This window comes from Fistularia commersonii, chromosome 15, assembly GCF_037954325.1.
Source record: "Fistularia commersonii isolate RoL2024-O1a breed Wild chromosome 15, RoL_Fcom_v1.0, whole genome shotgun sequence".
NCBI classification, from domain to species: Eukaryota; Metazoa; Chordata; class Actinopteri; order Syngnathiformes; family Fistulariidae; genus Fistularia; species Fistularia commersonii.
The window spans coordinates 17,121,178-17,137,773 of record NC_141298.1 but is presented as its reverse complement, the minus strand read 5'-3'; the positions used below and the strand labels follow the sequence as shown (position 1 = coordinate 17,137,773).

The 16,596-nt window shown below is 46.8% G+C and overlaps 1 protein-coding gene across 3 annotated transcripts in view; it reads right to left on the bottom strand.

Annotated features, from left to right (window-relative positions):
* The window catches only part of auts2a (activator of transcription and developmental regulator AUTS2 a), a 435,895-nt gene that overhangs the window by 116,181 nt on the left and 303,118 nt on the right, over nucleotides 1-16,596 (bottom strand). The window lies entirely within an intron of this gene.

Below are 16,596 nucleotides of genomic sequence, written 5' to 3'. Positions count from 1 at the left end.
GAAGAAGGCACTGGGGGGGAATACGGGCGCCGTATATATGTGTGCGGCGGGAAAGACGGGCGCGGGGAAGGCTTGGCGGGTGTCGATTAAAAAAAAGAGGAGGGGTTGAAGAAGAAACCCGGGATGACGGACAGCCGAAAGCCCGCCGTCGCCCCCCTCCCACTTCGCTCCATCCCTCCCCTTTGCTTCGGCCTCTTGTTTTTTCGCTGATCCGAAGCCCCGCCGAGCTCAAAGGTACTTGCCTGCGAGTGCGACTGGTGTGTTTCTGTGGCTGCGCCGTAAAAAAAAAAAAAAAAAAAAAAAATGGTTTTGGGGGGCGAGGGGGTGGGATGTGAGCTCAGCAGGAGCATAGCATCCAATTTACAGCCCTGTCCCACACGGCCCCCGGGGCGGCCTGCGGCACACTGCCATCATGGTCAGCTCCAGCGACTCATAAATTATGCAGAGGCAATAAACGCACCGGGCAAACACTTCTTCATTTCCCTCTAACTCGCCTTCCCGCGACATTCCAGCACCCGATTTTTAATACGGTGCCTCAGCCGCCCCCGAGACGACGTCAGCGGAGGTAAATAAGGGAATGAAAGGCCGATACAATTACACGTAAACGTGGGAAACGATAAACAAACAAAGCTGAGCGCTACTGTGCGTTTGTGCACGTCCATACCGAAGGGTAAACCGGCACGCAGATATAGCATGATAATCCGTACCGTATTTTCCAGACTATTGAGCGCACCTGAATATAAGCCGCACCAGCTAACTAAAATATACAAGTACCGTATTTTCTGCACTATAAGGCGCACCTAAAAACCTCAAACCCCCAAATTTTTCTCAAAAACAGACAGTGCGCCTTATAATCCAATACATCTTATATATGGATCAATATCAGTTAATCATGGCTGCCATGGTCAGGGGTTGTCGCCGAAGTAGCAGCGGTAAAAACGGTAAAGGGGAATGCAAGTCCCACCACTTGTGTTTGTAGAAAGACCCCAAAATGGCACCTTTCAAGAGACACGCTCACAACACGGAGTTCAAATTCAAGGTAAATGGGAATAGAGAACCAGCGAGAGAATTCAACATTGATGAATCAATGGTGCAGAAGTGGAGGGAGCAACAAGACGACCTACGCCAAGTAAAGAAGACTAAACAGAGTTTCCGAGGAAACAAAGCGAGATGGTTACAGTTGGAGGCAACCTGGAACAGTGGCTTGTTGAACAGAGAGCAGCAAGTAGAAGCGTCTCTACAGTCACTGTTAGAACGAAGGCAACGGCGCTAGCTAGCGACATGAACATCAATGAATTTAGAGGCGGCCCTTTTTAGTGCTTTCGTTTTATGAAACGCTTTGAACTGTGACAAATGGAGTTGGAAAAACATTGTTTTCGACGAAGGCTGCACAAATACCGCAAGAGTACGTCCAGTACCGTGTTGTGAACGCACTAACTTGTTTTGGGAGTGAGCGGAGTTGTCAGAATGTTAGATTGTATTCTATCAATGGAGTCTGACTGGCTTATCTGACTGTTTTGTTGACATTCCCTTCAGCGCGGCTTCATCTGCTGGACGCATAACGCAACCCCAGCCACTACAGTAGTTTCTATTCTATGCTCCTTATAATATGGTGTGCACTATATATGAAAACAGTTTTAAAACAGGCCATTCATTCAAGGTGCGCCTTATAATCCAATGCGCCTTATAGTGCGGAAAATACGGTACATATATAGGCCACACTTGTCTACGCTACCGCGCAGTTTCCTTAAATTTCAAATTACTTGTTGGTGGTAGAGGTGGTATCTGATCCCAGGGTTTCATTGTTTAGATTAGCAGGTTCAGAACTGGTGTACCGAATTTTCCGGACTATTGAGCTCCATCTTCCTCCTGCGCAATAAAACAGTTAAAGTCGTCCTCTTCCGTGTCGGAAGTGACCAGGCTAAATGTGACCAGGACGACCATTCAGCCTGACAATCTTTTACCCGTCCGTGCTTTTGTCGCTAACGAAAAAAAACAACCGAGAGAAACATTAGCAAACTCTTGCTTCTTCTCAGGACAAATTTTCTCCGCCCTTTTCATCACGCAGTCTTTTATAAATTCATCCTCGGTGAAAGGTTGGCAGCGCTTGGCGATCAGCGTTGCTACGTCCTGGCTTGCTTTTGTGGCATTTTCATTTGATTCGCGGCCGCTTGTAAAAAAAAGCCTTGCTGTGTCGTAAAGCAGCTTCCAGATGCTTCAATTTTTCACCACTTTTGTTCCCAGTTAGCTTGTTGTAGTTTCCGTGGTAAACAGTCCTGGCGGCCATATATCTTCGATTTTATGACAGAGGCTGCGAGCCGGCGTAAATTTGAACACGGACTGCGTTTGGCCCGCGGGCCGGACTTTGGACACGCCTGATCTACTCTTTGGTTTGTCCCACCAGCGGCAGCTGACGCTAGCATAGCGTCTCTGCTGCTAACTGACCGAAACATCGATGTCCACAGCATGTCGTCTTTGTGAGCTTCTTGCAGAACCTTTTCAGTATTTTGGTGCACTCAAAGCAGGACCCGTGCACCTCGGTTCCCAGAACCATATCAGCTCCTTCTCCAAGCTGGGGTTTTTTGACGATCCCGTCGGATTTTATGTGTGGTCTGTGATTGGTGGAGCCATCCTGGTCACCGGTTAGGTGTTTCATCGCAACAAAATGGACAGAAGCGGCAAGAAATGGAGCAACGAAGACGGCCAAAGCTCTTCCGGCCTGCTACACCTCGTCCAGGAACATCTACATTTTGTCCTCCTTGTTGTCCATGGGGTCTAACTCGTCTTCTCATTCGTTGCTTTGTTTATGGAGTGTGTCCCAACCTTGGTATCCTTGTGGGAATGCAAAGCTAGAAGGTCCGTCTGGAGGAAGGGAGCTCCTCTGACAGAATACGAGCCGCTCATTTCTGAGAAGCGTTCTCTCAGAAGCTTTCCGTCCGGCTTCAACGGTATCACGTGCCGCCGTTAGCTCGGCCGTGACCATGACGCCATTGAAACGCTGCTTGAATGTCAATGAGGTAATAAATACACATGAAAACATTAACCGGGCCATTTTTCTTAACGGCCTCTTTTATACCTGATACTTTTAGTGGGTTTTGTACCGACAGGATTTCACGTCGGATGATTTAACGCAAGGAGCACAGCGACAGATGCATCAGATTTTCACCAGGGGTTGTGATGTTAGCTTGCGAAAAGATGGGTGTGTCGGATGAACGGGTCTCTCACACACACACACACACACACACACACACACACACACACTGGATGCCACCATGATCATTATTAGCCGCTTTGACTGCCTCCTTGCATTCGGTTGTCTCAGAATGTGACGACGGCGCCGCTCTCATTAGCGGCCTCCCCGCCCGTGCACCGGCGTACCAGGGGCGCGAATGACAGACGTGACTTTTTATTTATTTCTTTTTCCGCATCTTCACCCTCTTTTCTGTTTTTTTTTTTTTTTTTTGTATCCAAACACTCCTTCTCTCCTCCCTCCTCCCTGCCGGTGCAGCTTTGATTGCCCAGATGGAAACCGGCTGGAATGACTCGCCCTCGCTTGCGAAGCAAATGGAACATGCTAATGGAACTCATCGTATTACCCAATGCAAAAGTGCCATAGCTCATTACTTTAAGATAAAAGGATATCATTGTAGACGGCGAGCAGAATTGACTTTCTGTGCTGCGACTTGATGATGATTTAATCAACTGCTCTCCTTCACTTCTCATCCCGCCGCCTGTCGCTTCTCGCAGGTGCCGCTAAACGAAGCCACTCACACGGCTAGTCGGGGGGAGAGAAAAGAAAAGAAATTGCTGTCATTACTTTTCTTCGCCCCCCGGGAACGGAGGTATGCAAATTTCCCGGAGCAACAAAGGGTGGAGAAAAAAGGGAAAACTTAATAAAATGGAAATACCGTTATAATGAGCAAAGTAAAAAAAAAAAAAAATCCGGAGATCAGGCCTGACAGGCGAGGGCAGGCAATTTGATCGTCCTTACGGCGAAGACTCCGACGCTCGCTTTCTCTCTCTCTCTCTCGCTCTCGAGCGCCGACGACGACGGGGAACAAAAAAGTAACAAATAATGATAACCGGGGAAAGATGAAACACGTCTCAGGCATAACAAACAAGACGGAGCTGTCAGTCACTGATAAGTGATCAGAGTGAACTAATGCAGCCTCATGCATAAAGCAACCTGAGGAGAACCCTTCCCCTGCCGCCCCCCCGGCAAATCCAGATCGCTATTATTATTATCATTATTTTCCTATTTCTCGTGTTTGGAGTCGGACGGAGAGCCGGAGAGCGTCGGGTAATAGGGCGAAGTGAGGTTTCCGATTTTCCGGCGTTCCGGTTACGGTACAGATTACGGACGAGGTGCCTTTTGAGCAAACCGGGCTAAATGAGATGTCAAAAGCACTGAACGTCAATCCTGCGAGGTGGGAGGAGAGAACGGGTGGGGTAGGATGGGGTATCTGCCTGAAGCATACAAGTCAGGGGCTCTAAATCAGCGATCTCCGACCCCAGGTGCCGGTCGGTGGGTTGTTTTGGTACCGACCCGCACAGAAAGAGCAAGTACTCCGAGATAATTGACCGACCCTTTGGACCTCTAACCTGCTGCAATGACAGTTCAATATTAAAAACAGCCAAAAAGATCCTTGCAGACTCCGCTGCATTGCCTGTCTCGGTCGCGCCATCCATTTACGCTAATATTAAACGCACAATCACAATTGCCGTGCCTCAACTCTGTTGTCTATTTTATCCTTCTTGGTCTCAGCCCATTCACATCCTGCTTATTTTTGTTTATATTTATCATTTCTAATGTCACTCTGGTCCCGTTCCTGTCCTTGTTGTTGTTGTTCTGGTTGTCTATTTTCACCCCTGTTCTGTTACCCATTCTTGCTGTTGTTGTTCTCTCTGCTGTCTATTTATTTGTGCATGTCTTTTGCTATCTTCTCACTGTCTCTCTATTTATATTTATTGAAACTATAACTGTTATGCTGCTGTGACAAAAGAATTTCACCTATGGGATCAATAAAGTTTATCTTTACAAGCTTGCAAAATGAGGGAAAACAAACATCTTTGGAAAGTTTCTTTGCAAAGTGAGGTTGGAGTTGGTTTTATGGCGACAAGTAAACTGCAAATCCGCACAAAACACCTAGCATTACATAAAAATATAAGCCTTAGCAGAATTTTGAAAGAAAAAGGCGGGATATATATATGTATGTACATATAAAATAGATAAAATAGGGTTTAATATTGGTGTTAATGGATGATGGAGATATGCATCAAGAGTGAGTCGTAGACGGATGGAAAGGGGAGAATTTGGCCTTTTTTTCAAAATAAAACATTGTTCAGACCCCGGATAATAAATAAAGAAAATAATGATATCAGAATTGGAATCAGAAAAAAGCTATTTGTCCCCAAACAGCAATTGGGGGGCACATGGGCACATTAAGAATAAGATAAGAATAAAATAATAATAAATAAAAAAATTATTGATCCCCAAAGGAAATATTCCTTTGTCACTTCAGTATAAAAGTTATAATGTCACTTGAAAAAAAAAAAATATATATATATATATATAAATGAATATAAATATAAATTGAAAAGGCAGAAGATAGCAAGACATCCAAAAATAAATAGTAGGCAGGAGAAAACAACAACAGCATCAGGGATGAATATGTGCATCAAGGTAATGTGAGGGTGAAAAATACACAACTATAACTAAACAATAATATACGGGAGTGTCTCGGAAAATTAGAATATTGTGATAAAGTTCTTTATCTTCTGTAATGCAAAAACAAAAATGTCATACATTCTGGATTAATTTCAAATCATCTAAAACATGGCGAGCCTTTTATTATTTTAATATTGCTGATTATGGCTTGCATCTTAAGAAAACTTAAAAATCCTATCTCAAAATATTAGAATATCATGAAAAAGTAATGTTTGTTTTTTTAATAACTTTATCACAATATTCAAATTTTCTGTGACAGTCCTGTAAATGGAGTGACAAAAATAAATAGAAATGAATAAAATAAATAAACAAAAAAAAAAAAACATTTAGATATTGTGAATCAACCATGTCCATCTAACCCTAACCTCTGTATCCTATATAATTATAATAATCAAAATAATAAAGGGAACACTTAAACAACACAATGTAACTCCAAGTCAATCAAGGAAACAACACGGATTCATCTGAGCTTCTTTTAAGGACATTAAAAGGCCTGTTGTTTTTTTTTACACTTTCATTTGGAGTCCAGTCCATCTGATTTCCATCCATCATTTTGTTGTGATTTTCTTGTCAGCGCATTCAACAAAGTATTTCACAAGAATATTCCATTCATTCAGATCTATTTTTTGGAGCGTTGTATATTAATATGTATTCATCCTCTCCGTGAAAACATTGTCTGACATTAAAAACCGTATCGACGGCGCAAGAAAAGCTTGCGGAGCGCCGACGTGAATAGGGATACTTTCTCCCGAAGAGAAGGAAAACACAACAACAATGGTGCCATTGAGACGAGCGGAGTCCTCTGACGGACGGGGGCAGGAAGGGGGGGTTCGTTTAAGCTAACGGTCGTGTACAATAAGGAAACCATTAGTCCTGGGGGTGGGGGGGGCTGACAAAGAAAAGCGATACTCTAGCCAGGCCCGCCGCTATTTACACAGGGCAAGAATGATACTGTACAGCGAGACCCTCGTGTTTAGTTTAAGTAACACAGGAATGTCAAACATTAACGTCGGCTCTAAGAGCTGTTGATGTTGGCTTGTATCCGGACCACTTCTGATTGCCCCTCTGCTCTCATCCGGGCCCCTCTTTTGGCTGAGTACTCTTACAAATTTCCCTGCGTGCCGTCCAAGCATCGAGCCTTTTGTTTATATTGGTCTGGGAGAAGGAGTAAATTATTCTTGTCCTAAATCCTCTCCAGCTGAGAGTAATGCCGCTCAGATGGAAGGGGGCGAGGAAGCCACGGGCCGACTGCTAAACGACGCGGCCGCGCTATCGTCGGCAGCGCCGGGGCTCGCCGCGGGGAAAAAAAACAAAATAAAAAAAAAGCGTCTAAACCGAAAAAGCGAACCGCATCACACGAGGGCTGCGTGGGAGGCATGTGTGCCATGTTACCTTTTCCGACGCGAGCGCCAAGAATCGCTAGCAGATGTGCGGCTAATCAGGACGAGAGTGATGTGCATTAACGCTAACACCCTGCGCAAACAAGGCGTGTTTAAAGAGCTTATTTCAATTTATAACGCCGTCTCCGGAGTTTCTGGTTGAATGTTTACTTCATTCCGGATCCGCGTCGGACGCGTGTTGTTGCCCCCGTGAGTGACATTAGCCTCAGGTTATGGCGCTCGCCAACCGTGACCTTTGAATTAATTAGTCCTGACACCGGTTTCATGAAGGCGCGGAGGACGGCGTCTGCTTATCAGCCCGAGCCAGGTTTGTCCTGCAGGAGGGCCGAAGGGGTTAACGCGGGCGGGAGGCGGCGCGAGCGACGCTAACCGCCGCCGCCGCGGTCTGCCAATTCGACGCGTCGCCGTCGAGGGCTCCTCGTTCGCTCCTCCTAACGGCGCCTTCCAGATATAGCTGCGCGTCCTGATGGTTTTCTGATGCAAACAGTCACATGGCAAAATGGTTTTCTCCCCTCCTGCTGCATCCTCCTCCATCTGCTGCTGGGGCCCGGGTGCTGCCGACCGCCTGCCTGTCACAGCGTGTGTGGAAATTAGCCGGGGAGGAGGCGCTCGCTTGTGCTAATTACATTTTAATCATTGGAAATGTGTTGGCAAATCAAGACTTGATTGCCATCTTGGAGCGCCGAGCTCCTCCCCGCAGGACGGGGATGGAGGCGGGGAGGGAGGTATTGTCGGGCGTCGACGCCGCGCCAGGCCGGACGGCTCGGCCTCCGCCGCCGCCGAGCGGGGCGGCGTAGCTGGCGGCGCATTATTCGCGGGGAATAACGGAGGGGCCGCGATGGCAAACCGAGGATTTGCGCCACATGTATCCCTCGCTCGAGCCAATTTGATCCGTCTCCCTTTCTCACCGGCGAATTACTCGCCGCCGGCCGAGCCCGTGCGAGCCGGGGAACAACAAATCGAGGCCAACGGGACCGGAAAGCTCGGCGTTTTGCCGCTTAGCACCTGCTCTGGCTCACGAGACGGTCGCAGCGGACACGCTCGCTTTTCCCTTACAAATTAGAGACTCAGGACTTTTGGGTGTAAATCAGAAGCCGTTACCGACGATTCCCAACGGTTTCAGTGCCTCCGAAAGACGCAGCCGTGCGATTCGGAGCTCCGCAGTTAAAATGAAATGATGCGGTGACATTTTATGCAACCTGTCTCATTACCATGCAGTGCGAAAGCACTACAATTTTTTATTAGTAAATGTAAAAGTGCTATTACAGCTTTAAGTAGGAGTACTTCAAGGCACATAAAGGGAAAGTACAAAAGCAGAAGCTGCAGAGCGTAAATAGCAGAGCGTCGACTGTACGTATGTCGGAGGAGGAAGGTAACGTTGACATGAGCACGAGGCCAAAGTTCATTTGCTCTCTTGTCGGAGTCAAAGACGCCATCTTTGTCCAAACGACCAGCACCTTCCGCACCTCCAAACAACCGGGAAAGATCCACCACCAGAAGCAGCCCCTCGTAACTCGCCCACCTGAGCCTCAGTCAACCGGATTTCCCTTTCCGATCCAGGTAATCCCACAAAAGTCGCTCATTTGTCCCCCGACGAACGACGCTATCGTTAGCATAACAACCTCCGTACGCCTAGCTTCTGCAGATCAACTCTTCCGTCTACCAAAGAAGCCACCGTAAACCAGACCAGCCCGCAACCCTGGCACTTATATAGGTGTTTAGAAGCGAAGAAGCTGAAAGCGAAGAAATACAAGTCCAGTTGCCACGACAAGAAGATTATGACCTGAATTATACTCTCTTTTGCTTTTTTGCGGTTCCATCGCTGGAACCGGCAGTGGTCGAAATGTACCCGTGGTTCCAGTTCAGAGGATGTAGCTTGTAGCATGAAATGTAGCAACCCCTCCAGTTGCTAACTTTTACTAGCAGTGCGTCTGGTGGTCAGTCGGTCAATCACGACAAACATAAAAGCTAGATATTAAAAAATAGCTAAAAAAATTCAAACTTTGCGCGATGGGTCTTTCGGGGTGAGTCATCCTACGTTGCCACGACAACACATCCTTTGGAATTCACTGTGACGGCGACACGCGCATGCACCTCCAAGCTAACGTCCAGGCTAATTTCCTGCGCATGAACACATCTGACCATAAATATTTAAAAAGGCTGTCGCTAAGTTATCGATGAAACATAAAATTTGCATGTCAGCACTGCATTATGAATGAAGGTCTTTGACAGGTCCGAGGCCCGCCATCTTTTAGCGCCAACAGGTCAGCCGGTCGGTCGGGACGGCACAGATTGGACAGTATTTGCCGCGTGGCGGTTGGACAAACCGCGCACCTTGGAAATCCAAGTGGTGGATTCAGCGCCATTGGCGATTCTAGCGTTGAAAGCAACACGCTGGATGGCGGCTCGCACAAAACCGCCCTTCCCTTCGCGCCTCTTATGATCCCGTTTCTCGGATCCGAAATGTCAAGGATCCGTCGGGTCCGATCCCGCGGAATGGGATCCGGCAGATGCTGCGCAAACTCCTTTTGAAGTTCGGGGAACAATCGCTGGAACAGGCGAGCTTGTCTGCAGGCGTCAGCCGTTGAGAAGGTCCAGGCTAACAAGAAAATAATCACAGCTGCCGGATTCATTACGTTTGCCTGCTTTTTTCTGCGATTTCCATTTTCTTTGCCATTCAGCTCGGGTGGCATTTTGAAAATCTCCCCCCCCCCGCTCGAGTCTCGTGTTTATTCCTATTTCGCGACTTTTTTCTGAAACATGGTGAGACGGGGGGGGGGTTACGTCTGCGAGACATCTATTTTTCCGAAGGGATTACATCATGGTGTCTGGGAGACATCAGAGTGTGTCGTAAACAGCCAAAATAAAAGCCTTTTCTACTTCACCGCGCAACACTGACCGGTTCACCCCCGGAAATTAAAAACAAGCCGCAGAAGACGCGTCCTTGAAAACCGACGGAATCGCGACGCCAGAACAGCCTCGGTGTTGTCGGAGGGTTGAAACGCGGCGCTTCGAGGCGTCCTCGACCCCGACAAGACCCGGCGTTCCGCTTCCGAGTCCCACCTCGTTCGCAACACATGCCGAGTTGGACAAAACGCAGCGGAAGGGGATCGTGACTGGCCCTGATTCTGATTCCCTGGAATCGGTGCGAGACATTGCTTTCATTAACGATTCACAGTCGACCTCAAAAAAAGCCAAACACATGGATTCAAACTTGCGTTGGACTGAAGTGACTCCTCGCAGGGGTAAAACTTCTGGGGTTGCTTTTATTTTTTCCTCAGAAATAAGTTCAACAAAACCATTTCCACGGAAGGCGATTCCATAAACACGCCTGAAAGGTCCGGCGGGCGAGAGGAAATTCACCGTGGCGCGTCCGGTCTTTAAAAATAAGCGCGTTCGCGCCGTGATGACATCGGACGTCTGATTTCCAGAGCATCCGCTTGATGTCGAAGTGCCGTACGAGAGCAAAGCGTGGAGCGAAGACCGAGAAGAAGAAGAAAAAAATGACAAGGAAAAGAAAACAGCGCTTCGAGACAGCGAATGTAGTCACATAAGGCGATGGCCTCCTTCGGAAGCCAAGAATGTTTCGTCGGGGAGGACCAGACTTCTGTCTGGGCTAATATGCCCGGGTCTGATCCGCATGCGGCGCGCCAGCCAAGTGCAGCGGGGCCGACATCTGAACGCAATTTCCTCTCAGATGTAAAACTTCATCCAGATATTCAATTCGACCGCAAAACTCCGGATTCCAGTCACAGGGCGAAGTGGAGCCGAGGGAGGGAACGGCGAGAAGGGGAGTAGAAAAATGAAGCCTTCCATAAAATAATAAGAACTTTATAGTCCGTGAATCTCTGGTTTCAATCCCGGGACGTTTTTACGCCTCCTTCTACTTTGAACCCGCTGATTTTGGGTGACGATCGTCTAAACCTGCCCGGGATTCATCACATCTCGTCTCCGAATAACTCGAGCTTCTGCTTGAAAAGCCGGTCGCTCGGACTCGCAAACACGGCAGCTCTTCGGATCGTCACGATCGGGTTCGTTTTACAGAGAAAACTCCAACTCGGAAAACCTCAAGATCTCTTCGAAAAACGGCCAAAAACAAAACACCCGCAGAAATATTCCTGGAATAGCCGTTCGTGAGAAGTCCCCTTGACTTGTAGCTTTGGAAGCGGAGCAAAAAAAGAGGATTTCGATTTACGCTCTGACTTCAATTTAATGCATTGACACTTTTCTGTTGTTATTTCACGAGTCGCAGCCAAGAAGGCTCCTCCGGTCAGATTTAGTGAAAACATCACGGTTTGGTTTAAAATACAAACCCCGAGCGACGTCGACCGCAGCTGCCTTTTCCGTCAAGACAAGAGACTTTCTGGAAGAACGGCCTCAAGGCCGACCCCTCCCTGGTGCTTTGTCTTTCCGCGGAGCTACTTGGAGAGCGATGGGCGAAGCCAAAAGTCAAGGAAGACTCTGACAAATGAAGTGGCGACACTATGTTTGGAATTAAGAAGCTAGTAATATTTTGTCTCAGCTTCACTGTACGGAATACCGATAGAAAACCACCTTAGGTACGTACCCAAAATTGATTGTCTGAGAGGGTGAATACTTGTATGTCTCTATATCACAGAGCGCAGGGCAAGTGGTTTCGATAATGAACAAATGAATATAGAACGCCGCATGACGGTTTGTCTAGCATTGCGAGCTTTGAACTGAAATGCTAGCTTACAGGCTAAATAATGTGACATTTCCGGCGTCATGGCGGACCGCAGCATTGTAACAAGTCAGCCGGGCTTCAAGGAGGCGACGTGAAGGCGTGAGGAGCAACGGCGCTTTTTTTGATGTCCAAAAATGTCAATGTTTGGGTTTTTCCAGTGAGGGAACGAGCGGTACCACCAAGTTCTTTTCCTCCGCGATCCGTCAACCCCGAGGTTTCTTCCCCGCAGCTGCGAGGAGGAAGCCCCGCTTCCACGCCAGCTCGCAGGTTCTTCCCGTCACGCTTCGGTTTTCGAAAGGGGAATAGACGAATGTGCGGGAAACCAGAATTGGGCGCCCTCCTGATTAACTTTAGCTTAATAGGTAACACGAAACCCTCGGAATGCGCCTGGTGGGACGCCGCTTCTTATCCCCCTCGGAGGGAAAGGAGAAACTCTGGGACGAGAGTTCTTGCAGCTGCAAAAGCAGCGTGAAAGGAAAAGACGTGAAAGGAAAAGACCTGGCGCTCTTTAATGAGAAACAACCGGCGGGTCACGTGGACGGGGCGTGGCCAAGGACACCACGTGCCCGTCGCAACACCGAGATAGAAGAAGGAATCGCAACTTGCCTCCAAAAAACGAGGAGAATCTATTCGGGAAGGCGGAACATCTGACCGAGACGTGCATGGCGGGGGCCTTCTGAGGAAACCCTTGGCAGGAAAACAGATGTGCTGATCGGTGCGATCCACCCACTGAACGTGCGCACACACACACACACACACACACACACACCTGACGAGGGAGCGAGATGGTCGGCTGAAGGACCGGAGAGGCCTCGCGTTCTCCTTCTCCCAACAAAATCAATCTCTTACGCAACCGAGTTCACTTTATTTTCCATCTCAAGGCAAAATCCACCAGCTAGAGGCGAGGCTAGAGGTACACACACACACACACACACACACACACACACACACACACTTACACACACACTTTCCGAGTCCCAGACCCCGGTTTGGTGCTCTGCTTCCGTAAACCAGCAAGGGACGAAGCAGATGCCGAATTAATCGAAGATTAATAGAAGGATTTTGAGATAATTACATACATCAAAGTGTATTGTTACCACGGTTACAGCGACCCCCCGGGGGACACACCCACTCGGTGTGTGTTTTAATTATCCCGCGCGCCAGACATTAGCGATGATGCGATTTGGCATCTTCATTAAGGCAATCTGGCCAACCTCGTAAACAATCAATTTGAGTACGGCTGCGCGGACGCCGTCCCGCGTAGGCTACGCTTTCCGTGCGGAAACCAACCGCACGCCAGCCGACCGGCGAATCCGCTAAAATCAATCTTGTTTTTTTAATTTTTTTTTTAATTTTTTTGATGTGATGTTAGCTTCTGGTTAGCTTCTGGAGATGAGATGAGATTTTATAATCACATGCTTTGGAAATTGTTTGGCAGCAGCGGCAAAGCATACAAGTACAAGACAAGCTAAAAATACTTGTAAGAATAGATAAAATAAAGTGTGAAAAAAGTATAATCTTTAAAAAAAATGATCTCATATTTACTACCACTATATGAGAAGTAGTATTCATTCATTCATTCATCCATTCATTCATTATCTACTCCAGCTCTCATTGGGCGAAAGTTGGGGTTCAGGTTCACGTTTAAAGACTCTCCACACGTGTCTCATCAAATCATGACAATAATTCCGACTTAAAGCGGGGATTTCAGTAGTCGATCGTGGCCCCGCCTTCTTATATTCACTTTCCGTGATGATTGACAGCAGTTTGAGTCTCCTTAGTAATGTGAGTGAATGAATGAATGGATATTCCGGCTCAATGAAAGGCCGCTAATGCTAATAAAAACACGTTTTTATCCCAAGTTGCTCTTTGCTTCATGGACAAAATAGCAACGCGAAGAAAGGAGTCAGATCTGTAGTTATTCACAGATAAATATATATATATAAATGTAATAACATGGTGCATTATGTAATAACAATTTCAAAGCATAAGTTTGTTAATTGTATTTTATTTTACTTAAAAGTATTTGTAAAAGCTAGGCCTATTATTAGCATCACTGTATTAGCCTAGTAGCAGTACTTAGCAATTACTATCAGTACACTATTCAAAGGTTGCATTAACAGAGAATATTCTATAAATTCCGTGTTATTACATTTCCTAGAGAATAAAAAAGTTGCAAGTGCATTTTGTAATAATCTTCTCAAAATGTAATAATTTATTACATAATGTGGCAAAATTTATTACAAAATGCGTCGGGGCGGTTTATAAGAAAATGCGGCAGTTTATTACAAAATGAAATGAAAAAATTATTACGTTTTGGATGTTTATTTCAAAATGCGCCGTTATTACAAAATGCGGCTCAACAAGGTTTGGATTTGGAAAAAACAAACTCCAGGCTGATCCAACGTTGATGTAATGTCCTTAAAACAAGTCCAAATCAATCAGCGTCGCTTCCTAAGCGCACACTTTGATTGACTTGGAGTTCCATTGTGTTTATTTAAGTCTTCCCTATATTTATTTGAACAGTATATAATCTGAGATTACCTATAATCTGTCTGCAGCTCCCGTTTCCATCCCGCCTCCACATGCACTCTAGCCGTCACATCGCACTTGCAATCGGATGTAAGTCAGACAACAGGCGGCGGGCTGATGCTGTCAACACACACACACACACACACACACACACACACACACTCCTACCCCGTGGAGGGAGCGAAACATCAGGATCAGGTTCTGTGCCTCTAATCACTTAACTCCTCACACCTGACGGCACACTATTAACTGCGAATGTCTCCGGTGACCCCGCGGGTCGTTGCCCATCGCATCAAGTTTTTATTAGGGAATTTTCTTCGTCATTAGCCATGGCCTGGAAACGAGCCATTAATATTCATACTGGCACACCGAAATGAGGTCCCACTGATTTTCCATCATCCAGGCTATCTGCACAGCTGCTGCCGCTAACAATCACCCCGGCGCCGCACATTTGCCGCGTATCATTATGGCGGCTCCATAAAGCGTTTTTTTTTTTTTTTTTACCGCCCCCCCCCCCCCGAGCCGTGATGGGAAGAGGAAGGGGAGCGAGGTGGTGGAGGAGGGCCAGCTGACGTTCGCTCGAGAGCTGCCGGCCGGACGGCGCTGCCAACAAACTGCCTGAAAGTCTCATGCGGAAAAAAAACGGCGCTGTCAGTGCTAACAAACCCCCCGTCCGCCGCCGCGGGCGCCGCCTGGGACGCCGGCGAGACGGGTGGGGGTTGTTGGAGGAGCGGCGGCGGTGTTTACCAGCCTGTGCATGGGGGACTTTCACGGGATCCCTCCGCAAAGGTTTGATTTTGACGAATAAAAAAATAAATGAAAACACAGCTTTATGCAAAATACACATTGGAGATGCCATTTAGGGGGAAAAAAAATAAAATAAAAAAATGGCGGAGTAAACACGCAACGCCGGCGGGTGTCGAGGAAAAACTTTTCAAATATGGTCTTAATTCGCAAGAAAAAAATATATGTATATGAGTCGCACTTTATTCCTTGAATTATTGGGATTTTATTCAAAATATGAATTTACTCTCTGGGTAATAATCGTATTTTTTCACGTAGCACATCTTTATCCCGGAAATGGATTTTTATCGGAATTTAGATTAAGCCTCGAATAAGGAACTTTTCATGAAATATGATATAATTTAACCATCAATTATGACCTTGAATTAATTACGGCTGTACTTTGGTGATGCAGAGAATTGTTTTCTATTTCCTCTGTACCATTGCAATTTATTTAAAATATTCCTACTCTGAAATATTAACTCTAAAAGCAGAACAGGGGTCGATTTGCGGAGGCTTACGTTAGCATTACTTCTCCCACGTCTTCGGGCTCTGCGATTGGGCAGCTTCCCAGGGGGCGGGGCTTGATCGACTGCAGCGTCCGCCATCTTTATTTTTCATGACCATAAAAGCTACTACTGTATCTAGCGTTATTAGCATGAAGGTGCTAGCACAACGGGTATCACTTGAGGCTTCTTCAGTTCTAATGACCAATGGGGAGCTTCCGAATATGCTAATATGCTAATGGAGCTGTCGTTCCTTGGAACAAAAGAGCTACTTAGCGGGATTACCTGGATTGGAATGTGAAAAAAAAAACTAGCAATTATATTGGAAAACTCCCCTTAGAACTGAAGAAGCTTCTCCGCTGGGGGTTGAAAGTGAAGAAATTGAAGTCCGGTTGCCTCGACGAGATGATTTCAACAAGACTTCACTGTGTCCTGGAGGACTGAGACCCTCCACAGACACCAGAGCTAGTGATACGTCTATATCATTAGCATTTGTCTAAGCTTTAGCATAACAAACTCCCTTACACCTCGTTTCTGCGGATCAACTCTTCCATTTACAGCGATCCCTCGCTATAGAACGGTTTACTTTTCACGGTTTTGCTACTTCACGGATTTGCATCATGCATTGTGTTCCGCATTCTTAAAACTCACTCGGCTTCTTCTCTCCCTGTGCGTCAATAACATCGCAGTTTAATACGTACGTAAAACGGCTCGCCAAATTTACATGACGTACGTGCAAATTCTCTCGCAATTTCGAGTCTCTAAAACCCATAATGTTGACAAAACGCTCTGGAGCGACAAAAGCACCTTGCAGGGCCCAAAAGGCAGCGGAAGATGCTATCTATCGCAGATAAAGCTAAACTTCTGGACATGCTAAGGGAAGGTAAAAGCTATGCGGCTGTAGGTCGGCATTACGGAATGAATGAATCTTCCGTTCATTCC